The sequence below is a fragment of the Zonotrichia leucophrys genome, chromosome 1 (assembly GCF_028769735.1).
Source record: "Zonotrichia leucophrys gambelii isolate GWCS_2022_RI chromosome 1, RI_Zleu_2.0, whole genome shotgun sequence".
NCBI lineage: Eukaryota > Metazoa > Chordata > Aves > Passeriformes > Passerellidae > Zonotrichia > Zonotrichia leucophrys.
The window spans coordinates 99,399,587-99,419,587 of NC_088169.1; the positions used below are offsets into that span (position 1 = coordinate 99,399,587).

General features: G+C 40.7%; 1 long non-coding RNA gene across 7 annotated transcripts in view; it reads right to left on the bottom strand.

The window, feature by feature from the left end:
- Positions 1-20,001, bottom strand: part of LOC135442872 (uncharacterized) — a 35,900-nt gene that overhangs the window by 2,814 nt on the left and 13,085 nt on the right. Inside the window, exons 5-7 of one of the 7 annotated variants that reach the window (XR_010438727.1) lie at positions 10,152-10,364; positions 5,766-5,882; positions 1,254-2,725 (exon numbers count right to left, since the gene is read on the bottom strand). This is a non-coding gene — a long non-coding RNA (uncharacterized LOC135442872). Of the gene's footprint in view, positions 1-1,253; positions 2,726-5,765; positions 5,883-10,151; positions 10,365-17,949; positions 19,050-19,162; positions 19,243-20,001 lie in introns of those variants that run through there. The other 6 variants (XR_010438738.1, XR_010438739.1, XR_010438726.1 and 3 more) reach the window with 6 other exon arrangements.

Sequence of the window (20,001 nt, forward strand, 5' to 3'; positions counted from 1 at the left end):
GCCCTTATGTGCCTGCCAGACAGATGGTCCATCCCTCAGCTGTTTGAATATGAAAACTCAAAGAGCTCCTAAAAACACCAGGGAAATAAAGAAACAGTCAAGAGGAAGTGAGAGGGCAGAAAAGATCAAAAGGGCTGAGCAGCAGACAGTTTCAAGGTATTTTCTTTATCAACAAATCCATACGTGCTGGAGGGGGAGCCCTGCACCACTCAGCTCTTGTTGTGTAACTGAGGATGCCTCTTATTCTTGTACTTTGCAGTACAACTTGACAGCACAAGGAGAAACAGAAACTATGTGATGTTGAGGAAATTCATAAGTCCCAAGCAAGACAAGAGCTATATATTATATTATATATTATAAAATTATATATAAATAATAAAATTTTAAAATTATATATAAATAATATAAAACAATACAATATAATAACTACATAATCATATAAATGTATATAATATGTATAATTATATTATATATAACTCTATATATTTATATAATTATATATTTATTATATTTTATTTATATATATATTATATATACAATTTGTGTAGGTCACCATAAATGTGAATAGTCTTCAACAGCAAAAGCTTTCCCAGTGTTTTTGGAAGACATCCTTTCCAAGGTTTTTAGTCTTACTGTAATAACCCTTTCTTTTTTTTCAGTATCCTAGTACAGGTTTATGTCTAATATTACTTGCAGCTCTTCTGAAATCTGGGTGTCAATTCTCTTCAATAGGAGGGATTTTCAGCTCATCTCAGCAGGTATGTAGAAACCCTAACTTGAAAAAATATAGAGCCTATGTTTAAAGCAGAAAATGACAGTTTTAATATTTTTAAGGACTATATTTACACCCACTGAAAAGCTTACAGTTCAGGAAAAAAGCTGGTAACCTGAAATGCCGTTGACAGAGAGGAATATTTTTTTGAGATTTGTTTGAGATTAGTTTGTATTTGTTCCAATTTTTAGAGCAAGCAATTAGCATTTCATTGGATAAATGGAACCTCCCAGGCCAGGGCTGTTCCTCAGGACAATGGTGTCCCAAAGAGAAGCAAAAAGCCCCCGCTATTTTCCCTGAAGATGCTTCAGGGAACATTCCCTGATTCCAAAGCAAAACCCTTTATCTCTTCAGAACTGGAGAGCAGCAGCCTGCAGCTGATTCCTGCTGAGTCTGCCCATAGCTTCCTGGGCACCCCTTCACATGCTGCCTTCAGTCTTCATTAGACCCCAGAGACTTTAAAAACCATGTCACTGCTGGATTGGGTTTTCTTTTTTAATTGTTGAGACTGATAGTAGAACACAAATCACCCAAATGGGCTTTACCAGAGCTGCTCTGCTACAGTCAGCATAATGTACATAAATATCCACCACTCCTTATTTTTCTATTTGTCTGGAATATCTGATGTATTATCACACAAATAATCAAAAGATCCCTGAAGATCTGCATCTCTTCTCCCTGGTATAATCAATCCTTGCATAAAGATAGCAAGCATCTGAAAGCGACAGCAATACTTGCAGCCTGTGAAGCTGAACAGTAGATTCCATCCTCCTGATGGAATTGTACAGAATATTGTAGGCAAAAGTTTTCTTCTTCCTTTCACATTTTACTGTAAAGGTATATACAAACATTGTTTGTATATACTATGGAAAAAAGATTACGAAAGTGGTATAAAGTACAAGGATTTTGAGCAGGGAGAAAGCTTTTGCATGCTGAAAAATCTCTACAGAGATCTAGACAGTTAGCAAAAAGTGAAAACACAAGGCACAAGATTTGGCTAATGTGGTTTTGGAAGTGTCTGATCAAAGACATGGGAGTAAAAATGAATGCACTCTGAGAAATCATACAGCAACAAACTATATTAGTCAATTCGGTTACATGACAGTGATAATTGATGTAAAATAAGCAGATACATTAATGACAGTCACAGGGGAACAGAAACTGAATTTATAAATAGATTTAGTCTGTTAAATAAACAAAGGGAAACAATCAGCAATGATTACAAACAGCTTATTTAAGCAGTCTTTAATATGCTCAATGGCTTGGAGATGACAAGCCTTTTTAAAAGTGATAAAAATCAGCCTCTCCATTTGGGGAATAGTTAAGAACCATAGATAATACCCTGAGGTTTGGGTCCCATAGTAGTAAAATGAAATTTCTCAATAATGTTAATTTTCCCCTCTAAGTATTAGTTAACATTCACCTTCCAGTAAAAGCAACAGCCATTGACCCCAATAGGGGATTTTTCTTTTGCTCCTCCAGTAGGTCTTCTGGTGAGGGTAATATTCCATTTCTGCTGTAATTTCTGAAGTTGTGAGCTTAAGCTTCTAGGCAAAGATTTGCCATAACACACAACCTGCTAGAGGTGAAGTATTGTAAGCAGAGACTCTGAATGATGCAGTGAAGGAATTATGCTCTCACTTGCTGTTTATACTCAAAAATGTTTCCTCTGTTCTCTCATGCATTTACCTGTCTCTGCCACCTAGGGCAAAGTTAGATCAGATGGGGCTATCACAGATAAACATCAATACAAATGGGCTCAGCTCACCAGCAGGGAAGAGAGTGCCTCAAACACACCACCAAGCTTCAGGTAGCAGAGCACGTGGCATCCCATCTCTCAGCCTGACCTGTCTCCATGTCTCAGTCCTTCTACATCCTGTTTCCTGTTGATTGCTCCTGATGCATTCAGTTTACACACAAGAATAACTTGTGGAAGTGCAGTCCAGCTCAATTCTAGATAATGCAGTAGGGAAAAGAAGTGGAAAAAAACGCCTCAAAATTCTGACAAACGAGGGAAAAAAACTCCTAGAGAATAAGTTGGAAGTGTTGTGGTGTGTAGTTATTGCTTTAACCCCCTACCCTGAAATCAGCTGTCAGAGGTGGAGGCAGAGGATCTATGTCCATTTAGCCTGCCTCCCAGTATGACCAGGCTTCCACCTCTGAACAACTTAAGCAACTCTCTCCAAGCATAATTCTAGCTCTGGAAAAGCCAGCCAACAGAAAATGTGCATTTCTTGCAGCTCCTATGGGGATTTATTCAAAAAACTTCAGTGTGAGCTAACTAGTTGGAAAGAGCAGGGGAGAAAGTGGAAGTGTCCCATGACTGCTGCTTGGGCTCCAGGGCTGAGGAACATAGCAGAACATCAGGCTTACTTCAAAATGCTTTACTTTCCAACCTTCCATAAAATTCCTGTTACAACATTGTCATACCCAATTATTAAAAACATTTCTTCTATTTTTGCACAGTTTCAGCACACTAATCCTTTCCTACAAGTGATATCCTACCCTTGAACACACTGAGAAGGACTCTTTTCCAAGAAGCCAGATTTTCTTAGAGTGAATTAAGATGAGATAAAAGCTGATGCATACTGTGTTTGACCAGCAGAGAAGAACCATTCCTGAGTGAACCAGCATCCCATGGCAACCCTCACAAAAAACTATCTAGGCAAGCTGACTGTGATAATGCCAGAAAGCAGTCACAAGTGCCAGTACCTGGCAAGAGGAGAAAAAAAAAAAAAAAAAACCAGCACTGAAGGCAGAACAGCTGAAGGGGGAAATTTTCTATTAGCCCAAACCAGAAATATCATAATTGTTTCAATGCTCCCTGTACATTCAAATGGGCTGTGGGATTCATAATATCTGAACCTGAGAGAAGCAGAGAAGAGAATGATCAAAACAATTCTTATCTCATTTGCTGTGCCTGTGTATTGCCACAGCAGAATGCAATATGGAGATTGTTTACCCAAAGTGATGGTGTTTTGTTTCCTTGGCCTGTCAGGGCCAAGCGCGTCCAGACTGTCAGGCAGGGGACAGTCACAAGGCTTTGTTTGAGTTGAGTGCTTGTGTAGTTTCAGTTTAGATGTAGTGTAATATAGTGTAATACAGTATATAATAATATAGTATATTTAAGTAATTAATTAGCCTTCTGATATCATGGAGTCAGATGCATCATTTCCCCCTGCCACGGGGGGGGGGTCGCCTTGAATCCAATAATGTGCCACTCTTGCTCTGCCTGGAAGCTCAAATACTCAGTTTGAACAAGAGGAGCACAGGCCCTGAAAACAAGCAAGAAAACTTTGGCAGCCTTCCTCATTAATTCTACCTTTCCCCTTTGTCTGCACAAGGCCTTTGGAGAGCTGAGCCCCAGGGTCACTACCAGACCACCACCCCACATCCCCTCACTGCAGGGTGTGCTTACTCTTTCCACTCTGCCTCCCACTTCAGAGTCCACAGGGACACCACAAGGACTGAAACTGAAAGTTCAGGGAGAAACATGACAGAGAAAAAGCAGGGAGGGAAAGCAACAAAGGAAAAGAGAGCACTGACAAAGCTCAGAAAAGACCTTGACTAAAAGCAGTAGCAGCTGGATTCGGAAATTCCAAAAAAAAACCCAGGCAAAAGGGTCACTCTACCTGGTACTGCAAAAATGACATATTTATTTCCTGCTACTGAGGAACGAGTTTAATGAGCACTCCAGAAGTGTTTCCTGTCACCCCTAAGTTTTTTGCTCATTCCTCCACACAGTGATGAGCTTGGTACATCCTCTTCCACTCTCCCCCTGCTCTCCAGCCCAGTGGTGCACAGTCACCCTCTCACTGCCCTGCATGCCACAGGCCCCACTCCTTAGCAGAGATTGCAGGTGTGTGCTGAGAGATTCTGGGTCCTTTCCTCAGTGTGGGTTCGCCTCCACCCCACTCCCCTGCCTTTTAGCAGAATACACAGAATTACACTCACTCCTAACTGCCTGCTATTCAGACCACCTGAAAGGGTCAATTACCCAGTTTAAAGGCACTGTGGTGAGCCAGAGCAAGAGAGCAGAGAAGGATTGGTGCAAAATATTACCATGTGACAAGCCTAGAAAGTTCAGATGCTAGAGGAGGACTTGGACAAGGAGAGGTAATTGGGGATATCACAGCTGAGCAAAGGTACAGCTCTGAGAAGAATTAACCTGTGATACAAATACAATGAACACAATTTGCTTTAGTTCTCCAGATCAATCTAACCTGAGCAGACAACTACTGTGGTTGCACTGTAATTGCTGTCACAATGTCTAGTGCACCTAGAAAGAATAGAGGAAAAATTAAACAAGTGAGCAAATGACAGAAGAGGTGAAGATAACACAGCAAGTTCTGTTTCATGTTTCATCTCTGCAGTCCTTTCTTGAATGTTTTTGGGTCTTTTAGTTGGATGAATGAACATTAATATGTCAATGCATTTACTAAAATTGCTGCAATGTTTCCATACTAATGTTGTGTAATTATTTGTCTTCATTTAATAATGCCAGCAGACTTGGATAAGACTCCAGAGACAAGGAAAAAACTTGGTGTGGGACATACCAGCAGAACATCCATTTACTTCAAGTGATGTTTCCATGGGTTGATACCACTATAGCCACAAGACAAACCTGTATCACAAAGCAAGGCAGAAGGGGAAGGAGAATGTTTATCTGCCCACTCTTTGCAACAATATTAAGCATTGCTGTATTTCTGTCTCCTGCTTAAGAGGCACCTCTGACTCCTCATCTCATTGGAAAACGTGGCATTTCAAAAATACTTGATTTTTGATAGTTATATATGCAGTACATCTCTGTAAGTACAGTTATTAAGGTGCTAACCACAACACTGTTGCAACACCATATTAAATTAATCCTTTTATGTACCTCCCAGAGCTTCTGACGTCTTGCCAATACATGAGGGTTACAGGAGATATGCTACCCATTAATCATCTGCATAGTTTTGTATATACCACTTAGAGGGATGTAGTAAATACAGACCAGAAAGAGTATGGAGGTTGAAGTCAGCTGTAGAAGTTCACTTGCCATTCCTAACAGATCTATCAAAGTGCCGCTCTGAGAGTGACTCCTGTCCAGAGACATGAGACAGATGGGACACTGTTGGGAAAAAAAGGGTTGTTTAAAGTTCAAGGGAAAAATGAACACTCAGTCATGAAGTAATCTTGTAATGATCCACACAGTCCTGGACAATTTTTTGTGTGTGAATTCCTACATGGATTTGCCATGACATTTGAGATTATGTTTATAGTTGAATATAAGAATGGTGTCACAAGATTCTAGTGAGGTGGTAATACCTCTGTGGTACTGTATTTTAGAAAGGGAAAGAGACAAAAAAACCAACAAAAAACCAACAAAACCAAAGTGACTTCAACAGTACAGAAGAGTGAGAATATGCAGAATATGTGTGAGTCCTGCAGACAAGAGCACTGAAGGAGGAGAAGAAAGTGCCCCAGGCGCCAGAGCCCTGCAGCCCATGGTGCAGACAATGGTGAGGCAGGATATGCCCCTGCAGCCCATGGAGGTCAATGGAAGTGCAGAGATCACCTGCAGCCCATGCTGGAAGCAGGAGGATGCCCAAAAGAGCCTGTCACACTGTGGGAAACCCATGCTGGAGCAGGATTGCTGGCACGACCTGTACAGCCATGGAGAAGGGAGCCCATGCTGGAGCAGGTTTGCTGGCACGACCTGTACAGCCATGGAGAAGGGAGCCCATGCTGGAGCAAGTTTGCTGGCAGGACCTGTGAGCCCACAGGGGTCCCACATTGGAGCACTGCCCCCCATGGATGGGGCTCACACTGGAGCAGCTCACTGAGAACTGCAGCCCATGAGAAGGACTGACAATGGAGAAATCTGTGGAAGACTGTCCTGCATGGGATGGATCCCACACTACAGAGAAGGGGAAGAGTGTGAGGAAGGATCAGCAGAGAAAACATTAAAGTTAAGCCCAGTAGGAAATAAGGGCTGGTGGGGGAGAGATATTTTAAGACTTAGTTCTTATTTCTCATTACCCTACTCTGATTCAACTGGTAATAAATTAAACTAATTTATTCAAGGCATCTGTTTAGCCTGGGACAGTAATGGGTTAAGAATCCCTCCCTGTTCCTTATCTCAACCCAAAAGCCTTCCATTCTATTTCTTCTTCTCCTTGTCCAGTGTAGGAAGGGAGTGACAGAGTGGCTTTTGTAGGGCCCTGCCATCCAGCCAGGGTCAACTCACCAGGACTCACTAGCAGAACACATAACAGCTGTTTTGTACTTATGCTTCAATCTTTTTTGAACATTTAGTAATATTTTCTAATCATCTAGGAAAACTTTAATATACAAGGTGCCCACACAAACAATGGACTCACTACAAGTCCCATTCCTGACAATAAATGCGAAGATGATTTTGCTATCCAGTAAAGAGAGATGAAATCCTCTGGTTGAAATAATTAGAGGTCATGCTGAGGTTGGAGAAGTGCCCTGTCAAATGAAGTTACTAAATTAAATAGATAAGCATTGTCAATAGTCACTGCCAAATTTGAAATTAACAGCCTAGTTTACCATTATTAGCAATGTTGCCTTAATAAAACCACAAATATACTATTGGTCACAGTCAGAGATAATCAGGACTGTATTAAAACCAGCATTTGAACTAGATACAGAAGAGTGCACAAGTTCCACACCTGCAAATTGCCCAGAACAAGTTCAGGGTCTCTGAACATCGTTCAGGTGACAAGGGGGGAAAACATCAAGTTCCCATCCTTGACCCCAGTCACTTGTAGTAAGCAGGCTGGCCTATCTCCTCCTCTAGGGCTGATTTTTTTATTATAAAATAAAATTATAATAATTATTATTACCATTTTATGTCTACATTAGTCTAAAATTTGTATGGGGGTGGAGAAAATAATTTAGATAGCACACCTGCCAATATTCCACACTTATAGTACTCATACCTCTCAAAGAAAAACGGATTGAGATCCTTCACAATCATTACCCAGAAAGTGGGATCTAGCATCAGGCAGAAGGAAAATCGTGCTGTATCTATTTACATAATGTATCATTTTGTAATATATGGCATACTCTTATTGCAACATTATATCAATTATTTACCAAAAAAAGCTTTAATAAATTTAACTATGTTGCTCCCACTTACCAACCGCTTTAGAATAATTTAAAACTCATTTCCTGATGCACTGAAATTATTCTGAACTGTGCATGCTGGCAAACACAAAAACCTTTTTACTCCCCATTTGCAAAATGACATCTACTCTATTTCCATCTTTGTTTTCAGACTCAAGATTACTTTAGCACTTTATTTCTTAATGTGTCAAATAGCTTCATCAAAAAACCAGAGTAACACTTACTCCTCAAACCCCATAGATTCAAAGTTACAAAAGCTACACATAACATTTTAAAAGTTGCATATTAGACAAAAGAAATCATATAACCTTTATTCCCTTCCCTTGTAGGAACATCCCCTCTGCTAAAAAGCCTGCAAACATTGGTAAGAAATGAAGGGAGAAAACCTGATGGATTTGTTATTACAGAACGCCTGCTGCATGACTACAGTGAAAGGCAGCTTTCCATTATTAGCTGAATTTTCTACCAACTCCCTCTTTCTATTGGTGTAAGATCACTCTTGTTCTGGTCTCAGGCACACGAATACAAAGAGACAATAAAAGCCATCACTGCTGTTGCAGCCTTTAGCATTTGAAGTTTTAGCAGCCTGAAAAACTAAAAGCCAAAAAATATGGAGAAAAGGGTGTTTTCTTTACGTGCTTTACAATCATTCTACACATCAGAATCAAATGCAAGCAAGAGACCTTGGAGAATACTTTAAAATAAGCATGTTAATACAGACCCACTGGCATTTATTCCATCACAGATTTCTGCCACAGCTTCACACTCTGCTTTTTGCCTTCCAATTCTCTCACCTGGGAAAGGCTTATTCACCTGCTTATTTTAGAATCCAAAGGAAAATACTGCATACTCAGAATTAAATATGTATGAATGTGATCAGAAGCCAAGGGTTTGCTTTTTAAAATCATAAGCAAGGTCAATAAAACATATTACTAAAATTAACTACAGTGTCCTGCCCTAGACATGTGACCATTCCTAGAGAGTCCAACGTCTGTAATTTTCATTTTTTGAAGTGATCTATTTTTTATCATTTCCTATTTATTTATTCAGACAGTATTTCCACAGGTTTTCCTCTTCATTATTGTTTTGCAAAACTGAAGGGGCAAAGAGCAAACCAGCTCTGGCAGCACTGACAGAGTGAAATGAAAGGCTGTTGCAGGTCCCAGGTCAGAGTGTTGGAAATGAGAGTGTAGACTGAAACTAAATTCAGGATGTAATGAAGAGGTAAAAAAAACCCCAGATTTAGAATGCCAGGAGGGTGGTGGGAATGTCAGCAGAGAGGGCTGTGTGTGGAGTTGAAGGATGGGTAAGGAACCCAGATACAGAGGCTTTTGACAAGCAGCAGAACTCAGAACTGTATGCAAGAAAAGAAAATGGGACAAAGGGAATTTCTCAGTGTACCAGAACCTGAGTGAAAGAAAAGGTTGGGTGAAGTTGACAGAGGAGGATTAAGACAGGGAAAAGGTGTAAAGAGACAGCCTAGGTGTATAAGCTCAAAACACTGCAGAAAGGACAAAGTGCTCAGCTGTGGCATGCAGCTGGCTAAATGCCTCAGGAATAGGAAGCAGCAAAAGAGAAAGGTGGCAAGAAACAGCCTGTGACAGGGAATTGATAACTGACAGTGACAGACAGCAGAAGGAGCCAAGTCAAAAAAAATTGATGTTTCTTTAAAAGGATTGGTTTGATCCATGATCATAAAAAACATATTGTTTGCAATTTGTATGGTTACCATAAGGCATCACTGCTCACCAGAAGCATTCCTGTATGATGCGAGAGTATTTGCACACTTAAATATATTTGCATTTCTTTAACTTCTGTTCTGGATGTCCCAGTACTTATAAAATTCTAGTTTAAGACAATTATGCCACATCTCTAATACCCATTTCTACCATTACCACTTCTGTTGGTGATGCTTTCCATCAGATGAACTCAGGGCTCATTTACAAACTGGGTCAGCACCATTATCTCCATTTTACAGATGAAAAATGAAGGTGCTGTAGATCAGTCTGCATTATTAATGTCAACTCTCAACCCTTAATTCATTTTACTGTCATTTTCCTTGAAATATTCATTTTTACTTCTGCACTAAGGGTATTTTTGTCATGTATTTCTAATGCATGTCTAAAGTACCTGGAGCATAGTAGAGGCCATTTTTAGCATTCTCATTCTCTAAATAACATAATAAAGTTGCACAGTGCCAAACTCCCACACTACCCAAAAGAAATCCACTCTCCCCTGAACTTACCTCTCTGGCTGAGGTAAGTTCATGTTCCACCTTAACTGTAGCACCTCTAGGGAAAGCTCCTTTGTGTTCCCCCAATTCAACTTGTTCTCACATCCACATTTTTTCTCCATAGTCCACACAGCTTGAAAAATGCAAGAATATCATGCTAGGTACTCCATTCAATTTCTATGGCAGGCACTATATCCTGCATTTGAAGCCTTCATTCTCCAGCACCTAAAGAGAACATACTGATTATGCACTTTTTGCAGGTGTATCTGTTATATTCTGAAAGACTTTCAGAAAAGAAGCTGGGATATCTCAGCTGCTTGCTTGGGAATATTCATATGGACTTTTCAGTGTTTTGAGAACGGCACATGATATGGGGCTTCCCTTAAACCCAAGGATGACTTATAGCAATGCACCAAGCTCCCTTCTCCTTCCCATTCTTCTTTTTTCTCAAATTCTAACCCTTTATAAGAGGTTTCTCTCTTCTGAAATAGAGGTTGGGCTCAATGACCTGAATGCACAGCAACACAACAACTGAATGTTCTCTTAGGAGGAGCTTGAGGCCTGGCTCCCTCTCTCAAAGAGCACCTGCACTATTCTACTCCTACAGGTACCTTATTTTGCTGCTGCTGGACAGAATACAAGATCTAGCCCCAACCTTGAAACAGAGATCAGTGAGCTCCCCCCAAATCCCTGCAGATGCAGATCAAATGCTAACAGGGAGGAGTTAATGCCAGACCGCATTGCTGCCAACAGCATGGCTTTCTAACAAACCACAATATGATGGTGACAGTCAAAACCTTTCTAAAGCTCTGAGACTTCTTCCCAGCTTTCCTTCTTTCACATAATCCAATAATTTTTAAAAAGTTTCAATTGAAGCAGTTGCTAGGAAAACCACGAGGCTTTGCTCTATGCACATGTCCAATGTTACCCGCCAACCCTTACAAAAAATGATGCTCAGTGCCTATTCCTTTGCACGCTGGGATTACTGATTCCTCTGAGACAAGGACACCAACCTACCTCCACATAAAAATGCACACAAATTCACATTAAAAAAATAAAGCGATGATGCTGCTTTATTTTTGTCAAGTCCAAATTACAAATGTTGGACTCTCTAGGAATGGTCACATGTCTAGGGCAGGACACTATATTTCATTTTAGTAATATATTTTATTGACCTTGCTTATGATTTTAAAAAGCAAACCCTTGGTTCCTAATCACATTCATACACATTTAATTCTGAGTATGCAGTACATTCCTTTGGATTGTAAGAAAAGTGTTCTCAGTGACTGCATTGCAGACCTTTACCATTACAAGATGGCCTGTTCCTGAAGAGCCACCCCACAGGGATAATAATGAAGTGATTAAACAAAACAAACAAACAAACACACAAACATCAGGCAGAATATTCAAAACACTAATCCAAAAATTAAAACATAAATTCACAAGACATGAAAAAGGTCTATCTTTTTCCACAGGCTTCTTGCTTAGCTGCACATTTAGTAACACTTCACAGAATTGGCAGAGACTGAACTCTAACAGAAAAACTCATCTTCTTTCAGGTTTCAAGGTCTAGAGATATTAGAGCCACTTCCAGAAAATGAAGCTGATAAAATGTCCATTTGTTGGGGTTTTTTTTCAACTGGTGTAATTGTCAGAAACAGATTCATTTGGTTGAGACTTTCAATGATACAGAAACAAGACTTCAACCTGAAGTTCAGCCTGAGGCTCACTTACCCATGCAGTAAATGTTTAATCTAATGGAAATAAGAAAATCATGCAGCATCAAGAAAATGGTGCTTCTTTAGAGTGTGGGTGTATGACTGTTGAAGAGGAAAACAGAGGTCATTTAATTATATTTTCTTCTTTCCTCTTCTCTAGCATTTACTGTCTCTTGTCTAAGTGCACTCTAGGTCTTGACAACTAAATGAACAGATGCTATCCTGTTAGCAGGCTTGTTTTTAAGAATGTTCATTCCAGGAGAAGAGCTTTCTAAAGACATATGGTAAGCTAAATATATTTAAAGATTTTTCTCAGCTGGCTTCATCTGTACAGGAGTATACTTCTCAGGTGAGATGCTCAGAAAACCCACCATTAAGTTATCAGTGTTAAAATCACCAGGTGAAAGGCACAACATACCCCAAGAAGGGTGAAAGGGAAAAAAACATTATCTCTCCTTGTTAGTCCTAGAAATCTGATCATGATTGTAATTGATTTTTATAGTGATATGACGCTGCACTAGCTGCAGATCATTGTAATATCAGCCATGTTGATTTAAATCCTACAAATCCTAACAGAAAAAGACAGGCTGCAGAGCAGGCCAATGCATGAGGCAGCAGCATTTGACAGATGCTCAGGAGTCAGGCTGACCACAGTGGGTCACCTGTGACACCACAAGGCTTGCCAAAATGCAAAGGCTTTACCACAGTGCCTTTCAGCAAAAAAGCCTAGCCTGCCAAAATAACAATACCTCAGCATCCTACCTGCTCCTGACAGTGGTGCTGAAGAATGCCACAGCCCTTCTCCTCCTTCTCTGAGGAACATCCTTTGCAGATCATTTAATCATGAGAGAATACAAATTCTGATCCTTAACAGCTGAATAAATATTTCATTATTTTTGTAGCAGCAAGCTAAACATAAAAGCAAAGTATGTTAGCCATGCATAAGTAGGTAGGATCAAATACTGAGAATTGTGTTTGGTTCTCAATCTTAACAAAAGGATTTTTAGCAGACGACTAAGCACACTAAGTGGCACAGTCAGTCAGATAAAATTAAACAAGCAGACTTGCGTCAGCAACATTAGGCCCTTAGCTATGTGTGAAGAACAATATTAGAAGTGACAGGGGAACAAGTTCCACACAGCAAGCAAAACCTGAAGACTTCTTGCTGCATCAGCAAGGGATGAGAGTAGACACCCAAACACACATCTCCCACCTTTTGTTTGTTTCATCCTTTAGCAAGAAATCAACTCTAACATTGCAAACCCAAGCAACATGTAGATAGCAAGCCATACATCACCACCCAGAGCACAGGCATCGAGTGAAAAATAATCTGCTTGCAGCAGCCTGCTTGTACATACTGAAACACCACATAAATTTGAACTCAGCTGATCAGAGACACAGGAAAGGCTTCAAAAAGTAAAGCAAACTCATAATGAAGAGTGTCCAGTACAGATAGCTCAAATTCCACTCTGCCTTGGACCTTTTTCCAGAGCTTCCACAACTCTATCAGATTAGCCACCACACATTTTCTTTTCCTTAAGGAATGGTAAACATCTTATTAGGACCCTAGAAAATGTACACACAAGTAAAGTGTTACATACCAAGAGCAAGGAAAAAGAAGGCAAGATTATCATGCTCCTCTCATGACCTGACCTGAACTTTGCCAGCAGCTCATGACTCCACTTACCAGATTAATCGGTGGGTTTATCTGCTGACCAGGTACTGCTGCTGCATAGGATTGCAAGAGAGCAATCCTTAGCCCCCATCCTTACAGAAAGCTTATTAACCAGCCAAGTGTCCAGCAGTACCTGCACCTCCTGCCTCATCAGATACCACCCCTACATCAGATATTAGGCCATTTGAAAAATCTGCTCCTTCCTTCACATCTTGTGCCTTTTCCCTGGTGGTAATACTGATGCCTAAGGCTGCTATAGGCTACACTAACCCAAGCTGAAATCATGGCTATGAAGAAGAAGTGATCTTGTGAAATCATGATAAGCCTGTCCCACATGAGAGGTCAGACTAAAACTAAAGATTATAAGAGGACTTTTCTTAGCATTTCTGCAAAATTGCCTCATTTTGAAATTCCTGCAGTCTTGATGCCTTCAATGGTGGCACTGCATATACAGCATACACACAAAGCAGCATCTCATTTTGCCTTCCTTTTTCAAGTATAACAGGAAATTTCATGTTATCAGAGCAAAAGAGGTATGTTAGGAGACAAGAAAAGGGGAAGGGGAACAAGGTAGCTTGGTGATTTACCAGCCAGCAGCTCACTTTCCATTCTGACACACTCAACTTTTCTTTGTCACGATTCTGTTTTTTCTGTATCCAGCTAAGAGTTTCCAAAAATTTTGGAGAGAGAAGGGTAATGAACCATATCTCAGTTTTTCTCTTTTGCTATTAACACATATGAGGACAGGGGGAGAAAGGGAGAAGGAAGGACTAATTAGAAGGATGAGAATTTTAATTTTTTTCCTCTTTAAATTTTCATGTCAATATATCCCAGAATATCCTCAGTTGGAAGGGATTCACAACAATCTTTGAAGTCCAGGTCCTGGTCCTGCACAGAACACCCCAGGGATCAAACCATGTGCCTGACAGCATTGTCCAAAAGCTTCTTGAACCCTCCCAGGGTTGGTGTTGTGACCATTTCCTGGAGAGCCTGTTCCAGTGCCCAGCCATCCTCTGGGTGAAGAACAGTTTTTTAATATCCAGCCTAAACCTCCCCACACAACTTCAAGCCATTCCCTCGGGTCCTGTCACTGGATATATGATTCAATTTATTTATTACACCAAAGGGAGAGGAAGTGGCTATTTTTTATTAATTTTTTAATTTTTTAAGTGAAAAAAATACTATTACCACTTACCAAAACAGATGATCTCAATGATTTTCTATAGGTTACATTAGGTAGAACAAGGATAGTACAAGGGTATAAGCTAAATTCACTTAACCAAGGATCAATACCTTCTCTCCTGCACAATACTCTCTTGATACTTAGAGAGAACACATTTTTCTTTCCTGAGATATTTCCAATTTTGCAACTCCCCAAAGACCCATATGTTTTTTGCAACTGACCAAGATTTCCAATTTTGAAGAAGTTTAAGTGTGGAAGTGTTCACTTCACAGATTCTTTTTTGCCAGAAAATTATAAATTATTCTGATATTTTCACCCACCAAGTTTGATCTTTTCATGTTCAACCCTAAAGATGAGCAACCAAAAAGCAGTCAGTTTCTTTGTGATCAATTCAAAAACAATTGAAGCACAACTAAAATGATCAATGTAAAGAATATGCTGTAACACAATTACTGAAGAATGCAATTATGGATCACTAAACCTTTTAAAGGAAGTTCAATCTAAGTTAGAAAATTCCATAACTGTAAGTGTATCTCCATATTAATCTTGCTTACAGCCTAGTAGACGTCATTAACAGGAATCAAGCTGCCACAGTATTCAGCTGAAAAGAAAGAGAAGCTTTAGGCACAGATTCAGATGAGCTTATGTGCATGGTGAAAGAAAAGCTTCTGTACTCAGGCATGAGGTTCCCTGCATGCAGGAATTTGCATTTCACTTTCTTTCATATCTTTTCTCTCTGCTCAATCCTCTAGCATGTCCTGGTCTTCCCAAATGGCAAATCAAGACTGCAGCATATCAGTCACTCATTTCAGGTTTGTATCATCTGCAAATGTGGGGGAAGTCCAAGTCCTCTCTCCCATCATCCAGATCACTGAGGAAGATAAACAGCTTTGGACCGACCATCAACACTTGGGATACTTCACTAGCAATTGGCTTCTAGCTACATTTTGTGCCTCTGACCATAGAAATCTGAGCCCACCAGCTCAGCTGGTTTCCAATCCTCCTCTCTGTCCAGTTGCATATCCTGTAACATCATTGCAAGGCCAGCTTGAATAAAACCTTGAGCAACCTGGTTTTGTGGGAGGTGTTCCTGCCCATGGCAGAGGGGGTTGGGAATAGGTGATCTTCAAGAGCCCTTCCAACTCTTGACATCTTATGATTCTATGATCATCCATTTCCATGAGGATGCTTCCAAATATCTTTCTAAAGACAGGTTAAATAACATCTACTTCTCCTCCACTGGGCCTCTCCTTTCTTCACAAAAGGCTGTAACTTCCCCTCCATAAATCCATGCTGATTACTTCTGTGCACCCTTTTGTCATTCATAGACCCAGAAACAGACTCAAGGAAGAGTTATTCCATTGTTCTCCAAGGATGGAAGTAAAGCTGATCAGTCCATAGTTGCCTGGATCTTCCTTCTTGCCTTTTTAGTAGGGTTTGATACCTGCTATCTTCCAGCCCTCAGTCATCTCCTGATCACTGTGACTTTTTAAATGCTGCCACATCACTCAGCCCTGCCAGCATGCATGGGGGCACCCTGTTCTAGGGACATGTACATGACCAGTTTAAGCATTCCCTAACCTGATCCAGCTGATCTTAGGCTGTCTTCCTAGCTATAGACTTTTGTTCTAGTCTCAAGAACCTGGGATTCCTGAAAGATAAATCTTATCATTAAAGACCAAGCTGAAGAAGATATTGGTTACCTTCAGCCCTTTAACTGTCCTTTGTTACCAGAGCCTCTACCCTATTAAGGGCGCAGCTTTCCCTCAGCTTCTTTTTGCTGCTGACATACTGGTAGAAAACTTTTATGTCACTCTTTGCAACCCCTCATCAGACTCTCCTCCAGGTGGACTTTGGTTTTCCTAATCCCATCCTTGGCAGATTGAACAGTTACTCTACCTACCTACTCTCTTGGCCACCTAACCCTGCTCCTGCTTCTTGCACCCTTCTTTCTGTGCCCAAGTTTTGCCACGAGCTCCTTACTTGCCCAAGCAGACCTGCTGTCACCTCCTGATTGATTTCATGCTCTTGGAGATGGACCTCTCTTTTGAACTTAAGAGCTCTGGAGCTTTTTGAGTCCATTTTCTCCATCTAGCTGGAGTTAAAGAAGATGCAAAGGAGTTAGAAACACCATCCTGAGAATGACATGAACCGGGAGCAGGCCAAAGGCAGACTAGCAGAGGAGAGCACACAATCTATTATGGTCCCTCTATGGCTGGCACAGAATGCAAAGCACAGTGCAAGTTCAGTGCAAATACTCTGATGTTACTCTAATATTATACCTAAGAGCTGTCAGTTGTCCCAGACACAAAGGTGGATTGCAGCTCTCCTTCTTTCTTGTTACCTTACATTCTGGTTCAAAGAGAACAACTGAGAGTTGGGGTCTCGGGAGCCAAAAGTCACACTCCCTTTTCTGACCCAAGGCAAGGGGAGGCTCTCCTCACACTTTTAAGCTATTCAACAGCTCTCTTCCTGATTTACTGAGTGTGACTTGACTTCCTGATCCTTGAGAGAGACCCTTGCTATTTCCCACTTTGGTTTCTCTGACCTGCCATGCCTTAGTCTCTCACTGCAGCTTATTCCATTAAAGGTCCAACTTTGCTTCACTGTCACTTCAAGCTTCATTTCCACACTTCTAAAATAATTTAAAAGAAATTACTCAAAGATCTTATCAAAAGGTAAAACATCAAAGACCAACATTAATGAAGTTGTAACAGCTTAATGCTGCATCACGTGTTAAGCAGAGCCATGGCCTGTTTAGCACTAGAAAGGTTATTATTAGCAAAAGTTTAAACAGGAGCTTGCTTTGTTTGCCTGTGAAAAAGCACTTATTGAACTCACCAAGCCTCATGCTCCAGGACACCTCCTGCTCACTTATCAGCTGTCTGCAGCTGTACTCCAGGTCTCACTTGCTGCCATAGGGAGGAGAGGAACTGGCCACAGCAAAAGAAATCCCCCCAAGGGCCATCCCAGCACACCATGGCCTCTGACGGAGCCCAGGACCCCAGCACACTGCACACCACACACCTGAGGAGGCACAGCCTGCTTTGGGCTCGTCACACCCACCAAAAACACTGCAAGTCTCCCCTGTGACTGATTCAAAACATGGATTGTCCCATATCACCATCCAGATAATCCAACACGTCTGATGTCTGTGGCTCTTGGCCCAAGCAGTTGGCTGATGTTCAAACCTCTACATCCATTAGAACACAGTTCAATCACTGAAAACAAATTAACATCTGCAAATCAGTTTATTAACTATAAACATGCCCAAAACATCCACCCATCTTTCAAGTACAGCAGGAGCAAAGGCTTGGCAGCTTCCTACCCCAGAAACCTCAGGAGTCTCTCACAAACTCTGTTTGAAAGAACTCCTTCAGCTCCTGTCAAGGCAAAAATCACACTTGCTCTGTCTAAATGCACAGCCTGAAATCATAAATCCATGCCCTGCTAATGCAGCCAAGGATGCTCCTCAGTACTTATGTCTTGAATAAAACTGCTATAGGTACCTACCACCTTAGGCTAACTTTATTTGCATCTCTTTTCACTACTGGTAAAACAGCTTTTTTACTTCTCTGGAGTCATCAAAGGGTTCTTTTTCAGGCTCTTTAGAGCAATCTATCATCTCCAGCTGCCAGTTATTAGTACCTTCCAGGCTGTTTTTATTTCTTCTATAATGAGGCAAATTAGGAAAATATATATATTTACATACACATATACATAAATTAGGCAAATATATATACATGCATACATATATATGTATGTATTTGTTAACAAGGAAGCAAAGGCCTTGTTTGTTAGGCTGTTAGACAAAGCAAGTAGAATTTTTTTTTTCCAATGGAAATGCTTTGAAAAAAAATCAGAAAGTGGTTTGGAATCAATATAACTTCCTCAGTCAATCCTGCAATAAATCCAAACCAAGGAAGATAACTGCAGACAAACTGAGTGAAAATTAACTCTCTTAAGAGCTGAAAAGCTACACAACACTTGAGCATGGCAAGAAAAACATTGACCAAATGTTTCAATTATGAATAATTTTTAAAAATCTTTACCCTGCTGAGCAATCCTATTGGTTTCCAGCCCCTGGTTTCCCACTCTAGGCTTTGTTCTGGGTCTGCACCCCAGCCATCCCAGAGCTTATTTCTGAGGCAAGTAGCTGTAACCCCGCAGATCTCACAGACCAAGGGCATGGAGGAGGACTCACTGTCACAAGAGTCCTGCCACAGGAGACTGAGTCAGAGAGAAACAATCAAGAAACCAAATACTCTTGACCAGACCAGGTATCAGTGGTGTCCAGGATTCTCACTTCTCCCACACCTCTTGATTATTAGATCCTAAAAGACAGAACTTATTCTGAAGAAGATCATGCAAAGTTACACCATCACCTCTCTCCCCGCAGCCTGGAGAATCTTTCCTCAGGGGGGAACCATTCATTCTCTATAACTACCTGAAAGGAGGTTGTAGTGAGGTGGCTGTGGGTCTCTCCCTCTGGGTGACAGGATGTGAGAAAATGGCCTCAAGCTGTACCTATATGGGAGGTTTAGATCGGTTATGAGAAAAATTTTCTTCTCTGCAAGGGTCGACAGATATCAGAATGAGCTGCCTAGGGAAGTGATGGAATTGCCATCACTAGAATTGTTCAAAAGGCAGGTGGGTGTTGCACTTGGAGATTTGGCTTAGTGGTGAATGCCACTGTCTTAGGTTAGCAGTTAGACTCAGTAATCCTGGGGGTCTTCTCCAACCTCAATTTCCCCAGGCGCCCAGTTTGAGGGCAAAACTTGTGTGCAGTATTGTTGGGATACTGTTAAGTACAGAGAATGAAGTTCAGCATCCCAATTAACAGGGAGAGCTCACATATGTAGTGCAAGCCATTCAGCAAGATTTTTTTTTTTCCTCAAAACATACAGATTAACCAAATGGAAGAGGAGGGAAAAAAACAATGGGAGGATCACACACCTTCATCACAAATTACTTTCCCTTTATTTAATTTTGGGTTTTCTTTCTATTTCTTAAAGGGGTGCTTTTTGTGGCTAAACATATGCATCAGATCTTGCCCAAAGTTTTCTCTTCAAGCTTGGCAAGGAGCCTAGTGCTAAATTATGGCATGCAAAGGAAGGATACTTCATTAGGAGCAAAGCACAAGAACAAAAAAAAAAGGATATCCCAATTTCCTTCTGACATTAAAGGAAATGTTTTGATACACCTTGTACAAATAGGTACAAGGTGTACAGATAGGTACAAACACTAGCAGTTCTTCTCTCTACTGTCTCAGATCAGACACATTCT